The sequence below is a fragment of the Phascolarctos cinereus genome, unplaced genomic scaffold, assembly GCF_003287225.1.
Source record: "Phascolarctos cinereus isolate Bilbo 61053 unplaced genomic scaffold, phaCin_HiC Scaffold_4;HRSCAF=312, whole genome shotgun sequence".
Lineage (NCBI taxonomy): Eukaryota > Metazoa > Chordata > Mammalia > Diprotodontia > Phascolarctidae > Phascolarctos > Phascolarctos cinereus.
This window is the reverse complement of record NW_027555847.1, coordinates 695226244-695239522: the sequence shown is the minus strand read 5'-3', so window position 1 is coordinate 695239522 and position 13279 is coordinate 695226244. Positions and strand designations below refer to the sequence as shown.

At 42.9% G+C, this 13279-nt stretch overlaps 1 protein-coding gene across 6 annotated transcripts in view; it reads right to left on the bottom strand.

Moving 5' to 3' along the window:
- The window catches only part of CCDC92 (coiled-coil domain containing 92), a 45674-nt gene that overhangs the window by 14777 nt on the left and 17618 nt on the right, over positions 1-13279 (bottom strand). The window contains exons 1-2 of one of the 6 annotated variants that reach the window (XM_020970252.2): positions 12585-12750; positions 7062-7223 (exon numbers count right to left, since the gene is read on the bottom strand). The exons of 3 other annotated variants lie outside the window; for them this stretch is intronic. The gene's annotated coding sequence lies outside the window, so the exon portion shown is untranslated. Of the gene's footprint in view, positions 1-7061; positions 7224-12584; positions 12751-13279 lie in introns of those variants that run through there. 2 more of the 6 variants (XM_020970248.2, XM_020970254.2) reach the window with 2 other exon arrangements.

Here is a 13279-nt window from a genome sequence, read left to right as displayed (position 1 = left end):
TCCAGCTTTTAACGTCTGCCATAAGCCGGCACCACTTAACCTTGTTTTCTCCTTTAGTAACACCTCAGGTAAGCGAAACCCAAATGAACAGAGTCCTCCAAGGATCTGCTGCAAACGTTCTTTCTCCATAAGCCTTGACAGGCAGTAAGGTGCCCAGGGAAGATGTTAGAGTTGGAGTCAGAGGGGCGGCGTTAGACTTGGCTCTGCCCCTAAACAACTACGTGACTCTGGGGAAGTGACAACCACTCTGGGCCTCAGTTTCCGGGCCTGGACGGCTCTGGCTCTATGGCTCCTCCCAGATCTGAAGCTATGACCCTGGGAATGTTGGGTGCTGCTGCTGCTGCTCAGTCGTTTCAATCACCTCCACCTCTTCATGACCCCTCTTGGGGTTTTCTTGGCAGAGATACTGCAGTGGTTGGCCATTTCCTTCTCCAGCTCGTTTGTCAGATGAGGAAACTGAGGCAAACAGGGTGAAGTGACTTGCCCAGGGTCACACAGTGTCTGAGGACAGATCTGAACTCAGGAAGACGAGTCTTGTTGATTCCAGGAGCTCTGTGCACTATGGCGCCACCTAGGCGCCCATTTAGTACTTCACTGTATCGTATTTCCTGGTTATTTCATGACATACTTTCATCTTCCAACTAAGTTACAACATCCTGAAGGCAGAACACACTGTGTCCTCTGCTTCCCTTATATGCCACACAGCACAAATATTGGGCATTGTTGATGGAGTACTGTGTTCAGGGAAGCTTCAGAGAATGCACAGAATGAATGCTGCAGAGATAATTGATATCTCCAGTTATAGTTATGATTTTCACCAGATCTTTTCACTCAAATTGCCCACAAATAGCAAAATGGATGGACATGAGTGTTACTTCTGTTTTCTTTGTTTCTGCTACTTTCTTCAGAAGACATTAACAAGAAGGAGGAGAGTCAGACATAAACAGATTGCTACATTTTTCTAACCTATCTGCATGAAGGGGTTAAAAAAAACTCCATATATTTGGGGACTTACAGTATGAGACAATAATATTGAAATGGGCCAGAATTTATTCATTAAATAGAAATCTAAAATATCTTGTTTATAACAAATGCACAGCTACCATGTGAAAAGGCGATGCAACTTGTTAGATTCTAAAATTATTTTCTTCCTTCTCTGGCAGGCTTTGTGTTGGGCTGAAGGCTAGACCTGCTTCTGATTGCCTGATAATAAAACTTCTCATTTCCAAATGTTGTGGGACCCTTTTAACCAAGGTATTACATTGCTTTTATCCTGAAAAGCACTGTTATTCAGTCTTTTCAATCACGTCTGACTCTTCGTGACCCCATTTGCGTTTTCTTGGCAGAGACACTGGAGCGGTTTGTCATTTCCTTCTCCAGCTCATTTGACAGATGAGGAAACTGAGGCAAACAGGGTGAAGCGACTTGCCCAGGGTCACACAGTGTCTGAGGCCAGGTTTGAACTCAGGAAGGTGAGTCTTCCTGACTCCAGGCCTGGCACTTTATCTACTGTGCCACCTAGCTGCCCTGAGCAGCTTCTGAGAGGCATAGTCCAGGAATAAGTCAAACCTTTGTTTGTGACCAGTCGTACTTTAATGAAATTTGTACTATTTCATTGGAGTTATTTCAAACTCAAATTCAGCAGACATTTGTTTGCTCTATTAAAAAAGCCTTCCAATATTCACCAACAAGAAATGCTTCTTGGGGTTCATTCTGTGCCAAACAGTTGAACCTATAGGACTGGATAAGGCAGCCAAGAGAGTATAGAGGAAAAGAGAGGGTCCAAGATGGAGCCATGGGGAATACTTATATTTAGGGGAGAGAGGCCGAGGAGGAGCGAGAAAGTAGCAGTTAGAGAGCTAAGAACAACCAGAAGGATGGTGTAGTTATTAGTGTCAAAACTGGCACGAACATCATGGAGGACGAGGACGGAGAGAAGGCCACCAGTCCTGAGGTACCAGGGTTGCTGCTGATCGTGGAGACACAATGTCAGCTGAGGGAGTGGTGGTGAGAGGAGGAGGAAAGGAATGGCGTGTAAGGCCCAGGTAGAAGGGTAACAAAACACATTTCCATGAGAATTCAGAGTAAGTTCAATGGGAATGAGAAGGTGGTGAGCAGAAGGTGGTCAGAAAGAAGCATTTCAGAGTTCAGGATCATGGACGTGTTTGGTTTATGGTGCGTGGAGGATCACGGCTCCAGGGGTGCTGAGGTCTCAGACATGATCAGACCGCTGGACGCCGGAAGTGGAGTTAAAGGCAGTTCCTACATTCTATGGATAGAGTTGGCAGATCCGCCCAATTAATGAAACCAGAAATAACTAGGCTACTTTTGGCAAAGCCAAATACAGTACAGAACTGTTCTAGAACAGTAAGGCAGGTTCATTCAGAGCTGGGGAGAGAAATGGATGAAAGGCACTTCTTTGCCCCGCTGAAGGTTAGCAAAACTGCTATTTTTATTACTTCCATTATATTACAATTCATCCAAACCCTTTGTGAATATGCAACCAAACAGGGGTGCCCAAATATGTGGGCTCAAAGTCTCTCAGAGGCACCTTTAAATTATACCCTTAGGTTTGTTAGCATTCTTTTAGGGAAGAAATATAAAGTTAAATAAAATTATTTGCCTACTCTCCTATCATTAGTAATAACAGCACTAGCTAATATTTATATGTAATTTTTTCTGACTGATTTTTCTTTTTTAAATATTTTTATATAATATACAATATTTTCTTTTTTCCTCAAATACATGTTAAAATTTTTACAAACATTTTTGACATTTGTTTTTTTTAAAGTTTAGAGTTCCAAATTCTATGCCTCCCTTTTCCTCTCCCCTCCCTGAGACAGTAAGCAATCAGATATAAGTTATACATGTGCAATTATTTAAAACATTTCCACACTTGTCATTTTGTACAAGAAGACTTGAATAAAAGAAAAAGAATGGAAGAAAAAAAGTGAAAAATAGTATGCTTCAGTCTGTCTTCAAACAATACCAGTTCTTTCTCTGGAGGCCGACAGTATGCATCATCAATCCTAACATTTGCAAAGCACTTTACACGTTATCTCATTGAATCCTCACAACCACTCTTTGAGGTAGGTACTATTATTATCCCCATTTTACAGATGAGGAAACTGAGGCTGAGAAAGGTGAAATGACTTGGCCTTGACTTAATATTAAATGAAGAGAGGACTTGGGACAAAGCTACTCAGGTGGTGTCCAGAGGGGGATTAACACCTACCTTTTACTTTGAAAGCATCTTTAATACTTGAGAAAGAGCTAAAAAAAAGGCTAGAGGCTAACTAGATAGTTAATTAGGCCATCACCTCTCCAAGTTCCAAAGAGCTGGCATGAACTCTACATGTCATTAACACAGGGAGACCCAAATTGGGAGGGTTTTCATTTAATGCTTTCTTCCTTCCTAGATCTAAGTGTAAAAGACGTTTTTTAGAAAAATAATTTTTTGGGCAGCTGGGTGGTGCAGTGGATAGAGCAGCAGTCCTGAAGTCAGGAGGACCTGAGTTCAAATCCGGCCTCAGACCAAACACTTGACCCTTACTAGCTGTGTGACCCTGGCCAAGTCCCTCAACCCCAATTGCCTATACATATATATGTATAATTTTTCAACACTGATCTTCTTTTGAACTCAAAGTCATCCTGATATAACTGTCAAATTATAGATTTAGCTAAGAAGCTTAACGACCACGGGCATGTCCAGTCTGGGATAGCCTAAGTGGATGGGGCTGAGCCGAAGTGAGACCCCCAGAACGCTCCCAGTGTCCTTGTGCCAAGTCCAGCTCCCAATGGGACTGTGCTTGATATATTTGGGTCAGTTTCTCTTTTGAGGACTGAGGGCAGTTATTTTAAGATCCAAAGCTGAAACTTAAAAAGGACAAGAAAAGAGATGAACAAAGTCATGGTTTTAACTGTTGGAGGAAGGAGGCTGAGAAAGAAAGAGCTTGCTGACTTTTCTCCTCTATTTCCATAACAGCAGGGTTACCTGTCCAGCCTTTATTGTGGCATTCTATGCTTTCAGAGCATTGAATGTCATTGTGCTACGAGGATTTTTTTTTCTTACTACCACCCTCAGAGAGGGCCATGTTGTTACTCTTGTTTTACATATGAGGAGACCGAGGAACTGAGAGTAAGGGCCTGCCGATGAAGCTGGACAGGCACTTTGCTTTAAGAATTGGTTACGTGTGTTTGGGGAGGTGTTTGTGAGGACGGAAGAGGCAAGATAAGTATTTTCTTACCGGGCACAAATTCTTAAGTATCAAACACCACTTTAATAATAGTAGCAATAATTTGTGTGTGTGTGTGTGTGTATTTGAGCCCAGACCTGATACTTCATTGTGTAATAAATTCTGTATAGTAGTTCCCAATTTAGTCTTTGCCTGAGGAAGTGCCTACTATGTACCAGACAGTGTGCTAAGCATTGGGAGTACCAAGATGGGGGAAGGGAATAAGCATTGATATAGTGCCTACTATGTACCAGACAGCGTGCTAAGCATTGGGAGTACCAAGATGGGGGAAGGGAATAAGCATTGATATAGTGCCTACTATGTACCAGACAGCGTGCTAAGCATTGGGAGTACCAAGATGGGGGAAGGGAATAAGCATTGATATAGTGCCTACTATGTACCAGACAGCGTGCTAAGCGTTGGGAGTACCAAGATGGGGGAAGGGAATAAGCATTGATATAGTGCCTACTATGTACCAGACAACGTGCTAAGCATTGGGAGTACCAAGATGGGGGAAGGGAATAAGCATTGATATGCTGCCTGCTATATGGTGGATACTGTGCTAAGTGCCTTTTTTTTTAAACAAATACTATCTCATTTGAGAGATATTCTCATCCTCACAACAACTCTGAGAGGTCAGTGCTGATATTAGCTCCATTTTACATCTGAGGAAATGAAGACCAAGAGAGGTTAAGTGACTTGCCCAGGGTCTCATAGTTAGCAAGTGCCTGAGACTGGATTTGAACTCAGGACTTCCTCACTCCAGGCCCAGATTTTCTCCACTGTGCCACCAGCTGCCACAGAAAGGCAAGAGATGGTCCCTGCTCTCCCGGCATTCAATTTAATTTAATTGGGAGACAATATGTAAACAACCCCACGCAAACAAGCTGTATACAGGATAAATGGGGGATGATCACTAAGGGAAGGCATTAGCATTAAGGGGAAGGCTTTCTACGTAGGAGGTTGGAAGCCAGGGAAGCCAGAGGAGGAGAAGAGGAGGGAGAGCTTTCCAGGCACGGAGAAGGGCCAGTAAAGTGCTGGAGCGGGGGCAGAGTTCTCTTGGGAAGCCCAGTGTCACCAGAATGCAGAGAGGAGGATGGGGGTGGAAGGTGCAGGAAGGATGGAAAGGAAGGGAGAAGGATGGCATGTTGTGAAGGGCTGTGAGAGCCCAGCAGAGGATTCTCTATCTGGTCCTGAAGTGCTGGGGAGTGGCCGGAGTTGATCCCCTTGCAGTTCTGTAGCAGATGGATCAGAGAAGAGGCAATTAGAAGGCTACTGCACCAGCTGAGGCTGGAAATGCTAAGGGCCTGCACGGTGGGATGGTCGCGGGAAGAGAGAAGGGGACAGATGCAAGAGATGTTGAGAAGGTAGAAAAGACAACACTTGGCACTCAGTGGATATGTGGGATGAGGGGGAGGAGAGTGTGGAGTTTAGGAGAACAAATGTCTGAAAAGATGGTCCTGCTATTGAGAGAAACAGGTAAGCTCAGGAGAGGGACCGGTTTCTGAGGAAAGATAACGAATTCTTTTTTGGATATGCTGACTTTGAGATGCCTACGCCTATGAGCCACCGATAGGAAGCACGGCACAGTGGACAGAGCACTGGACTTGGGATCAGAAAGAAGTGGGTCCAAATTCTGCCTCAGAAACGTACTGTGTGTTCCCAGCAAGTCCTTACAATGCTTTGGGCTCAATCTCCTTGTCTGTAAACAACAGGCTTAGATTTGAGGGCCTCTAAAGACCTTTCTGGTTCTAAATTTATGATTCAGTTTGAAATGTCCAAAAGGTAATTGGTGATGTAGGTAGGGCCAGAGCACAGGAGAGAGAGAGTAGGGCTGGGTACACACACACACACACACACACACACACACACACACACACACACACACAATCTGTAGAGGCAATAATGAACCCATGGAAGATAAAAGAAGTCAAAGCAGGAGAGAAAAGGAGATAGGAAATGGGTTAAGGATAGAGTCACAGTTAAGGATGTATGCATATAGCTATTTGTATGTTGTGTCTCTCATTAAAATGTGAGCTTGCTCCTCGAGGAAGCTATGTGGTGAGGGGCAGGTAGGTGGCTCAATGGAGAGATCACTGGACCTGGAGTCAGGAAGACCAGAGTTTGAATCTACTAGCTGGGTTACCCCAGGCAAATCACTTAATCTTTGCCTCAGTTTCCTCAACTGTAAAACGGGGCTAATAACACTTACTTCACTTACCACAGTGCCTGCCACATAGGAACTGCTTGTTGACTGATCAAAATTAGGTGATACAGTGGAAAGAGTATTTGCTCTAGAGTGAGAGGACACGAGTTCAAATCTTGACTCTCACTATTTGTTCAATCCTGAATGAGTCATTTAAAATCTCTGGGTTTTAGGTTCCTCATCTGTAAAATGTGAGAGTTGAATCAGATGACCTTCGAGTCATATCTAAATTTGAGTCATATCTAAATTTATGATTCTCTGATCTAACAAGGGGACACTGAGAAGGGATGGTCAGACAAGTGGAAGAAATAAAAGAGAACCACCCAGAGAAGAGAGAGGTTTAGGTCTGGGGGAGGGGGATGCTGGGGGCAACAGACAGCCACGTCAAAGACAAAGAATGACGTGCATCAGGAAAAGAACATCAGAGGGGAATGAAGACATTACTGGTGACTTTGGAAAGAGCAATTTTAAATTAGTGATGAGTCGCAGAGTTTGAGAAATAGAAGGGACCCTGGCAGCCGTCCAGTCCAGCCCATACCCAAAAGGAATCTCCCCCGTGACAGACCCAAAGAGTGGTCATCCATCCTCTGAACAGAGACCCTCCAGTCAGGATAACTCACCACTGCTTCCACTGGGGTACCTGGGATCTTGAGCTAGAAGGGGTCTCTCTTGCAAAAACTCATTCCCCTTTGGGACAGCTCCAATTATTTAGAGGTCTGCGCTGCTGTTAAGCTTGAATTGGCTGCTTTGCACCTTCTTCTTACAGCTCCTGATTTTGCCCTCTAGAGCCAAAAATAACAAGAAAGCTCTGCCACTCACAACCTGGGGGATGCTGATCAAGTTCCTTCTCCTCTCTGAGACTCAGTTTCCCCATCTGTACAAGGAGGACTAGACATTCCCTTCCAGTTAGAAATCTGTGATCTTTTGATCCCTTGATCCTAATTTAATTAATTCCTTTACCACATAATAACCCTTCAAAGACTTGGAGATCCCTATTATGTCCTCCCCAAGCCTTCTCTGGGCTAAACAAATCCAAATCCTTTGTCCGATATGCCATTGACTCCAATGAAGCCTTTCACCAGCCTGGAGGATCTCTGGACCCTCCCCATCTCATTACTGTCAATTCATAAACACTTGCTGGCTGGCGATTTGGAGCCGTGAACTGAGGGCAACACTGCCTAGGAAGTCTGATCGGCGGGCTGTCAGCTTCTTGCTCCTCCTCATCGCTTCTCATTTGTTTCTTTGAAATTTTTCTTATCGACTACAACAATGCAGATGAAAAGAACCAGAAAACATGAAAGCTGCAAAATAATTAAAAAAGAAAAAAGCTTGGTCCCAAAGAAGAAATGTAAGGAAACATCTCTTCCCACTCCTTGACAGAGGTAGGGAGTCCACGGATTCAGGACACTGCATAGAATGCCAGTTGTTTTTTGGGGGGGCAGTATTGATGTTAGTTTTGTATTGTATTGTATTGATAAGTTTTGCTGCTTTTTTTTTTCCTCTTAAACATCCTTTATTTCGGGCATAACTCTCTAGGAGAGGAAAGGGAGAGGAATATTGGAGGAAATCAAGGAAATGTAAAAACAAAAGATATTAGTAAAATCTATTATAAATTCTATTGATAGCTTTTGTTTCCATATCTCCTAAATTTCCCAATATAGCACTCCCTCCACCCCCACCCAGAGGGCCATCCCTTACAACAAAGAAGAAAAAAGAAAGAAAAAAGGGCATTTTCCAGCTGTGCCTCCCAATGTCAGCTTATGAATTTTTTTTGGTTCCCACATAACCCTACTGACTCATGCTGATCACAAAAATTCCTGAATCTTTCTCAGACCTGCTATCTAACCAAGCCTCACCTCTCTTGTATCTGTGAATCTGCTTTTTTTTTCCTTTTGTACTTAAGTATAAGACTTTACATGCATCTCTAATGAATCTCAAGGGCAGCTGGGTGGTGCATTGGATAGAGTGCTAAGCCTGAAGTTAGGAAGACCTGAGATAGGAAGCCCTCAGACATGTACCAGCTGTGTGACCCTGGGCAAGTCACTTAACCCTGTTTGCCTCAGTTTCCTCTTCTGTAATATGAGCTGGAGAAGGAAATGGAAAACCACTTCAGCATCTTTGCCAAGAAAACCCCAAATGGGGTCACAGAGAGTCGTACATGACTGAAATGACTGAACGCCGCACTACTAATGAATCTCATCTTGTTACATTCAATCCAATGGCTGTCCACCATCTTTTTGGATCCTGACTCTGTTATCTAGGCCATTAGCTATCCCTCCCAAACTTGTGTCATTCACAAAGGTGACAGGCGTGCCACCAATGGTTTTATCCAAGGCATTTATAAAAACGGCATGAGGCCAAGCGCAGAGGATTAGGTTACTAAACCAGAGACCTGCCACACAAATGTGGAACCACAATTTCTCTCTCTGAGTCCGGCTGTCCAACCTGCTCCAAATCCATCGGATTGTTTAGTCATTGTTTAATCTTTTATCGCCTCATCTTTACCAGTAGAATACTATGAGATACATTACCAAAGGCTTATCCACAGCATTTGTCTCATCCACCAGTTAATAATCACGTCAAAAAAAGGAAATGAAGCTAGGCTGGCAGGAGCAGTGGATGAAGTCACGTGACTCTTTGTAATCACCCCTCCCCTTTCTATATGTTCACAACCATTTCCTAGTGAACTGTTCTAGCATCTTCCCAGGAACTGAAGTCAAGCTGGCTGGCCTATAGTTTTCAAGGCTCTGTGCTCTTCCCTTTTCTGAAAATGAGGACATCTGCCTTTCTCCAATATTGTGGCACCCTTTCTTTGTTCAACTGTCTATAAAGTATTACCAGCTCAGCAATCACATTATTTCTCTCTGGTACCCAAGGATGTCGTTCACTGGGGTCTAGGGATCTGAATTCAAGGGCAGTTAGGTGCTCTGTTACCACCTCCTTCCTTATCTTTAGCCAACTAAGTGGTGTAGTGGATAGACATTGGACCTGGAGTCAGGAAGACCCGAGTGCAAATCTGGCCTCAACACCCTTCTAGCTGTGTGACCAAGGGCAAATCATTTAACTGTTCTTTGCCTCAGTTTCCTCACTGTAAATCTGGGGCTACCTCCCAAGATAGTTGTGGGGATCAGAAGAGATATTTGTAAAGAGCTTTGCAAACCTTAAAATGTTATATCAGTGCCTGCTGTTCTGTTGTCCTGAATATCAATTTCCTGTTAGCCTTTCCCCCTCCCCCTCTACCCCGGCCGTGATTTCCAATACACAGGTCATTCTCCTCAGCAGAGAAATTAGAAGCCAAAAAAGAATCAGCTAGATCTGAGGTGCTCAAGGCCACACATGGCCCTCCAGGTTCCTTTTATCCTTTTATTAAGAATAAGTTAATAAGGTGACCAAGCTCTAGCAGAAGAAAAAGACCATGTTTTCCATAAGATCGCCTCTGTACATCCCCCTGAAATGCAAATGCCGCGCCAAAATATGTCCTAGGGCAGTAGCTGCCAACTTGGGGGCTCTGGACAATGTAATTTTTTCAAGGGTTCCAAGAATCCAAATGTGAATTCACAAATAAGTTAACTTTTTATATGCTGAATGTTTCACTAGTCTTCAAATGTATGTAGATGCTATTGTGATGAATAAGATACAAATTCATTTAAAAGTATTACTGATAAAAAATAATTTAAAATGTTTTTTTAAAAAGTATTACTGAATTGATACTAGCTTTTTGCAATTATGTATTTTCTCAGTGGACACTAACAGCGCAATTACTATTGTGTGTGGTAGTGAAAGGGGTGTTGCAAAATGTTCTTATGTTAGAAGGGGGTACTCATTCTTGAAAAGGTTGGGAATTCCTTCCCTACTATACAAGTTTTGGTACTGCTCCTCGGTCATCATTTATTACAAAGCTACACCAATGTTATGAGGCTCTAGCAACAGCAATGCAAAGGATGGCAATATCTATCTAAGCTCCAACTGATGCCAAGAAGTGCAGAAAACAGGCACGGTGTGTAAAGTAAAAATTCTAGTTTCCTCCTATTAGCCTTTCTGTCATTCTCTGACCTCATCTGTCACAAGAATCATAAATGCTATCAGCGGTGATTCAGACTACATCACAGCCATTTCCTTCTGCTCAGGGAGGGCAGAATCTCAAAAGAGCTGCCAGTCAGAACAATACTGAAGCTGCCACAGAAGTGACTGGAGAAAACAGTGGCAAGAAGCATCCTTCCATCCATCCATCCATCCATACATCCTTGAGGCCTCACCGCGCTGAGAATCTGCAGGAACTTTAATACTACATGCCGAATTTTTTTAAATGGGCCTGGTGATTCCATTCTCCCTTCTAGAACACTTCCTCTCTAGCCCTTTTGTCTCAAACCACCTCCAGAGGGTCAGGCCAGGGGTGGGACAAGGATTTTGGACAGAAGGCTTGTTTTATGGAAGGAATGAAGATAAACACAGCATTCAGTGTCTCCAGGTCAAAACAGAAAAGCAGATAGTTTAAAGATAACAACTATGTTCTGGCATAAAGTAAAAACCATTGCTGGTGCTGTGAGCAGAGGCGCCACTGAAGGGAAGCTGAAAAATCCACCTGGCTCATTCACCGGGACATGAAACACCTCTTGTCCTAATATCAGGCTCAGACAGATAGGAGAAATTGGTCCTGCTGAGTATCACCAGGATGTGCTTTGCTGACATGCCCCTATCATAATGACTCTGTGTTACCACTTGCTGTCTTCACTGAGGATGGGGCAGTATCTGCGTGGTGGCTGGCTCTGGGGGAAGAAATGGGACAGGATCACCTCTTACTCTTTGGAAGTGTCAATCTTTCCTTACTCATAACCCCATTTGGAGCAGCACCCAGAGTAACCATTCCCTCTTCTTCCTGTTTAAATCTCTGGGATTGTCCAGTATGGCTAGCAGTTCCTTTTAGATTTGCTTTTACTATTACTGACAACAATAATCATTATAATAATAACTAGTATTTATAAAGCACTTTAAAGTTTGCAAAGTTTTATATGTTCTCATCTGATCCTTATAACAATCCTGGGAGGTAGATGCTATCATAAGCCCCATCTCACACATGCAGAAACTGAGGCAAACAGTGGTTAAATGACTTGGCTAGGGTCACACAGCTATTAAGTGTCTGCCTAGCACTCTCAGCACTGACAAAACATTTTAAACTGTCCGTAAGAATCATTCGCATATTCATAACAAGTTCTCTACTTCGTTAGACTACACTATGCCAACAATTTTGTGAGCTTCACAATCCACACACAGAAATAACCCTATCTAATACGCCTTTCCTCTAATGGAAGGGAGTGACAAAATATTTAAAATTTAAAATATTTAAAATTTAAAATAATTAAAAATGGGTGCCTGAAGCTCCACATTTCATTGCATTTTGGCAAGTTCCAAATTTCTATACTCACTTCTAGTTGAGGAATGGAAGGCATGGACTTCTGAATCCTTTCACAAGAGTAGGAAAAATTTCCTAAGTCTCACACTCGATGGTCACTGTGTAAGACGCTGTAAAGTTATTTTTAGCATTCCTTACAAACACTTGGCCCTGCTGATAACTACTGGGGCTGGGGCTTTTACACATTTTGAGTCAATCAAGTGAACAAGAGAAGGCGTTAAGAGTGGGAACAGTGTGTGCTAATGGACACTGTACACATGCTTCTTGGGGCACATAGGCTCTTTGGGATCTTTTGACCTAAAAAGTGAAATTTCCTATTTTTGCCCATCAGCCTTAGTGGAAGATAGCCTGGCTAAAAGCCGCTAGGTATCTGAAGGCCAAGTAAATACTCTCTGAAAGGTAAAAAGAGCTAGCTGTAGTGTTCCCTCACTTACAATGGAGAGGAAGCTTGGGGATTTACTTCCTTGTAATCATGGGTGGGTCATTAAAGACTTCTTCTTCTTCTTCTTCTTCTTCTTTTTTGCTGTAAAATATAAGGACCCTTTCCATGTGTGAGTGGGTGTGGTATCTTTAAAGTTATCAGAGCAGTCCAAACCAGCATTTTGCATTCAAGGATTATATTGATAACAAAACATTTAGTATAGGAAATAAATATCTTTAGGGATCACTCTCTCCACCCCCAACTGTTCCAAATGAATTTGTTTAATACCATAAACTTTTAAAACTCCTTTACCATATCCCTAGATCTTCATTTTCAGGAATTACTTTTGGACAGCTCCTCATTATCCATCTGGAGACGCCTGGCCCTTTCTCTCTAATGATGACAGTCCCGACATGGATCATTCAATCCTTTAATAGTTTCCTTTCTGTGAATTTCGTGTGCTGACAGGACCAAACAAAGCCCGTTTACTGAGAGCATTTCCAATTGTTAGACACCCATAAATTCTTTCCACTCACAATGATTCTTTATTGTGTCAGGAACAAGAGAACTCTCAGAACCATATATCCTAGTTCTTCCACGAAGTTGCTCATTACAGCCCATGGAAGAGAAAAGGTGTCCCCTGCTCAACATTTATCCAGGAATAAACTCCTTCAATCAGAACTAGAGCGTTCATATAACGTAAGGTAAATGCATGGAAGGGATGCAAGGTGGATGACGCCACGGCTATGCTGCTGACCACAAAATATTTTTGTGCTGCCTCACTGATGTCTTTGCAGCCACACTTGGTTTTTGCCTAGATGAAAGTACCATTATGAGCCAGCATGAATTCAGGAGAAACAAATGAAGATAGGGGAATAAGAGGCAAAAATGAAAGTGTGTAGGATGGGCATTACAAAGTTATTGCCATGGCTCAGTTGGTATGGGAAGTGCAGGAGAAGAGAGGGAAACAAAACCAGCCCAAGTTCCATTTTGTTGTGAAAGCTATG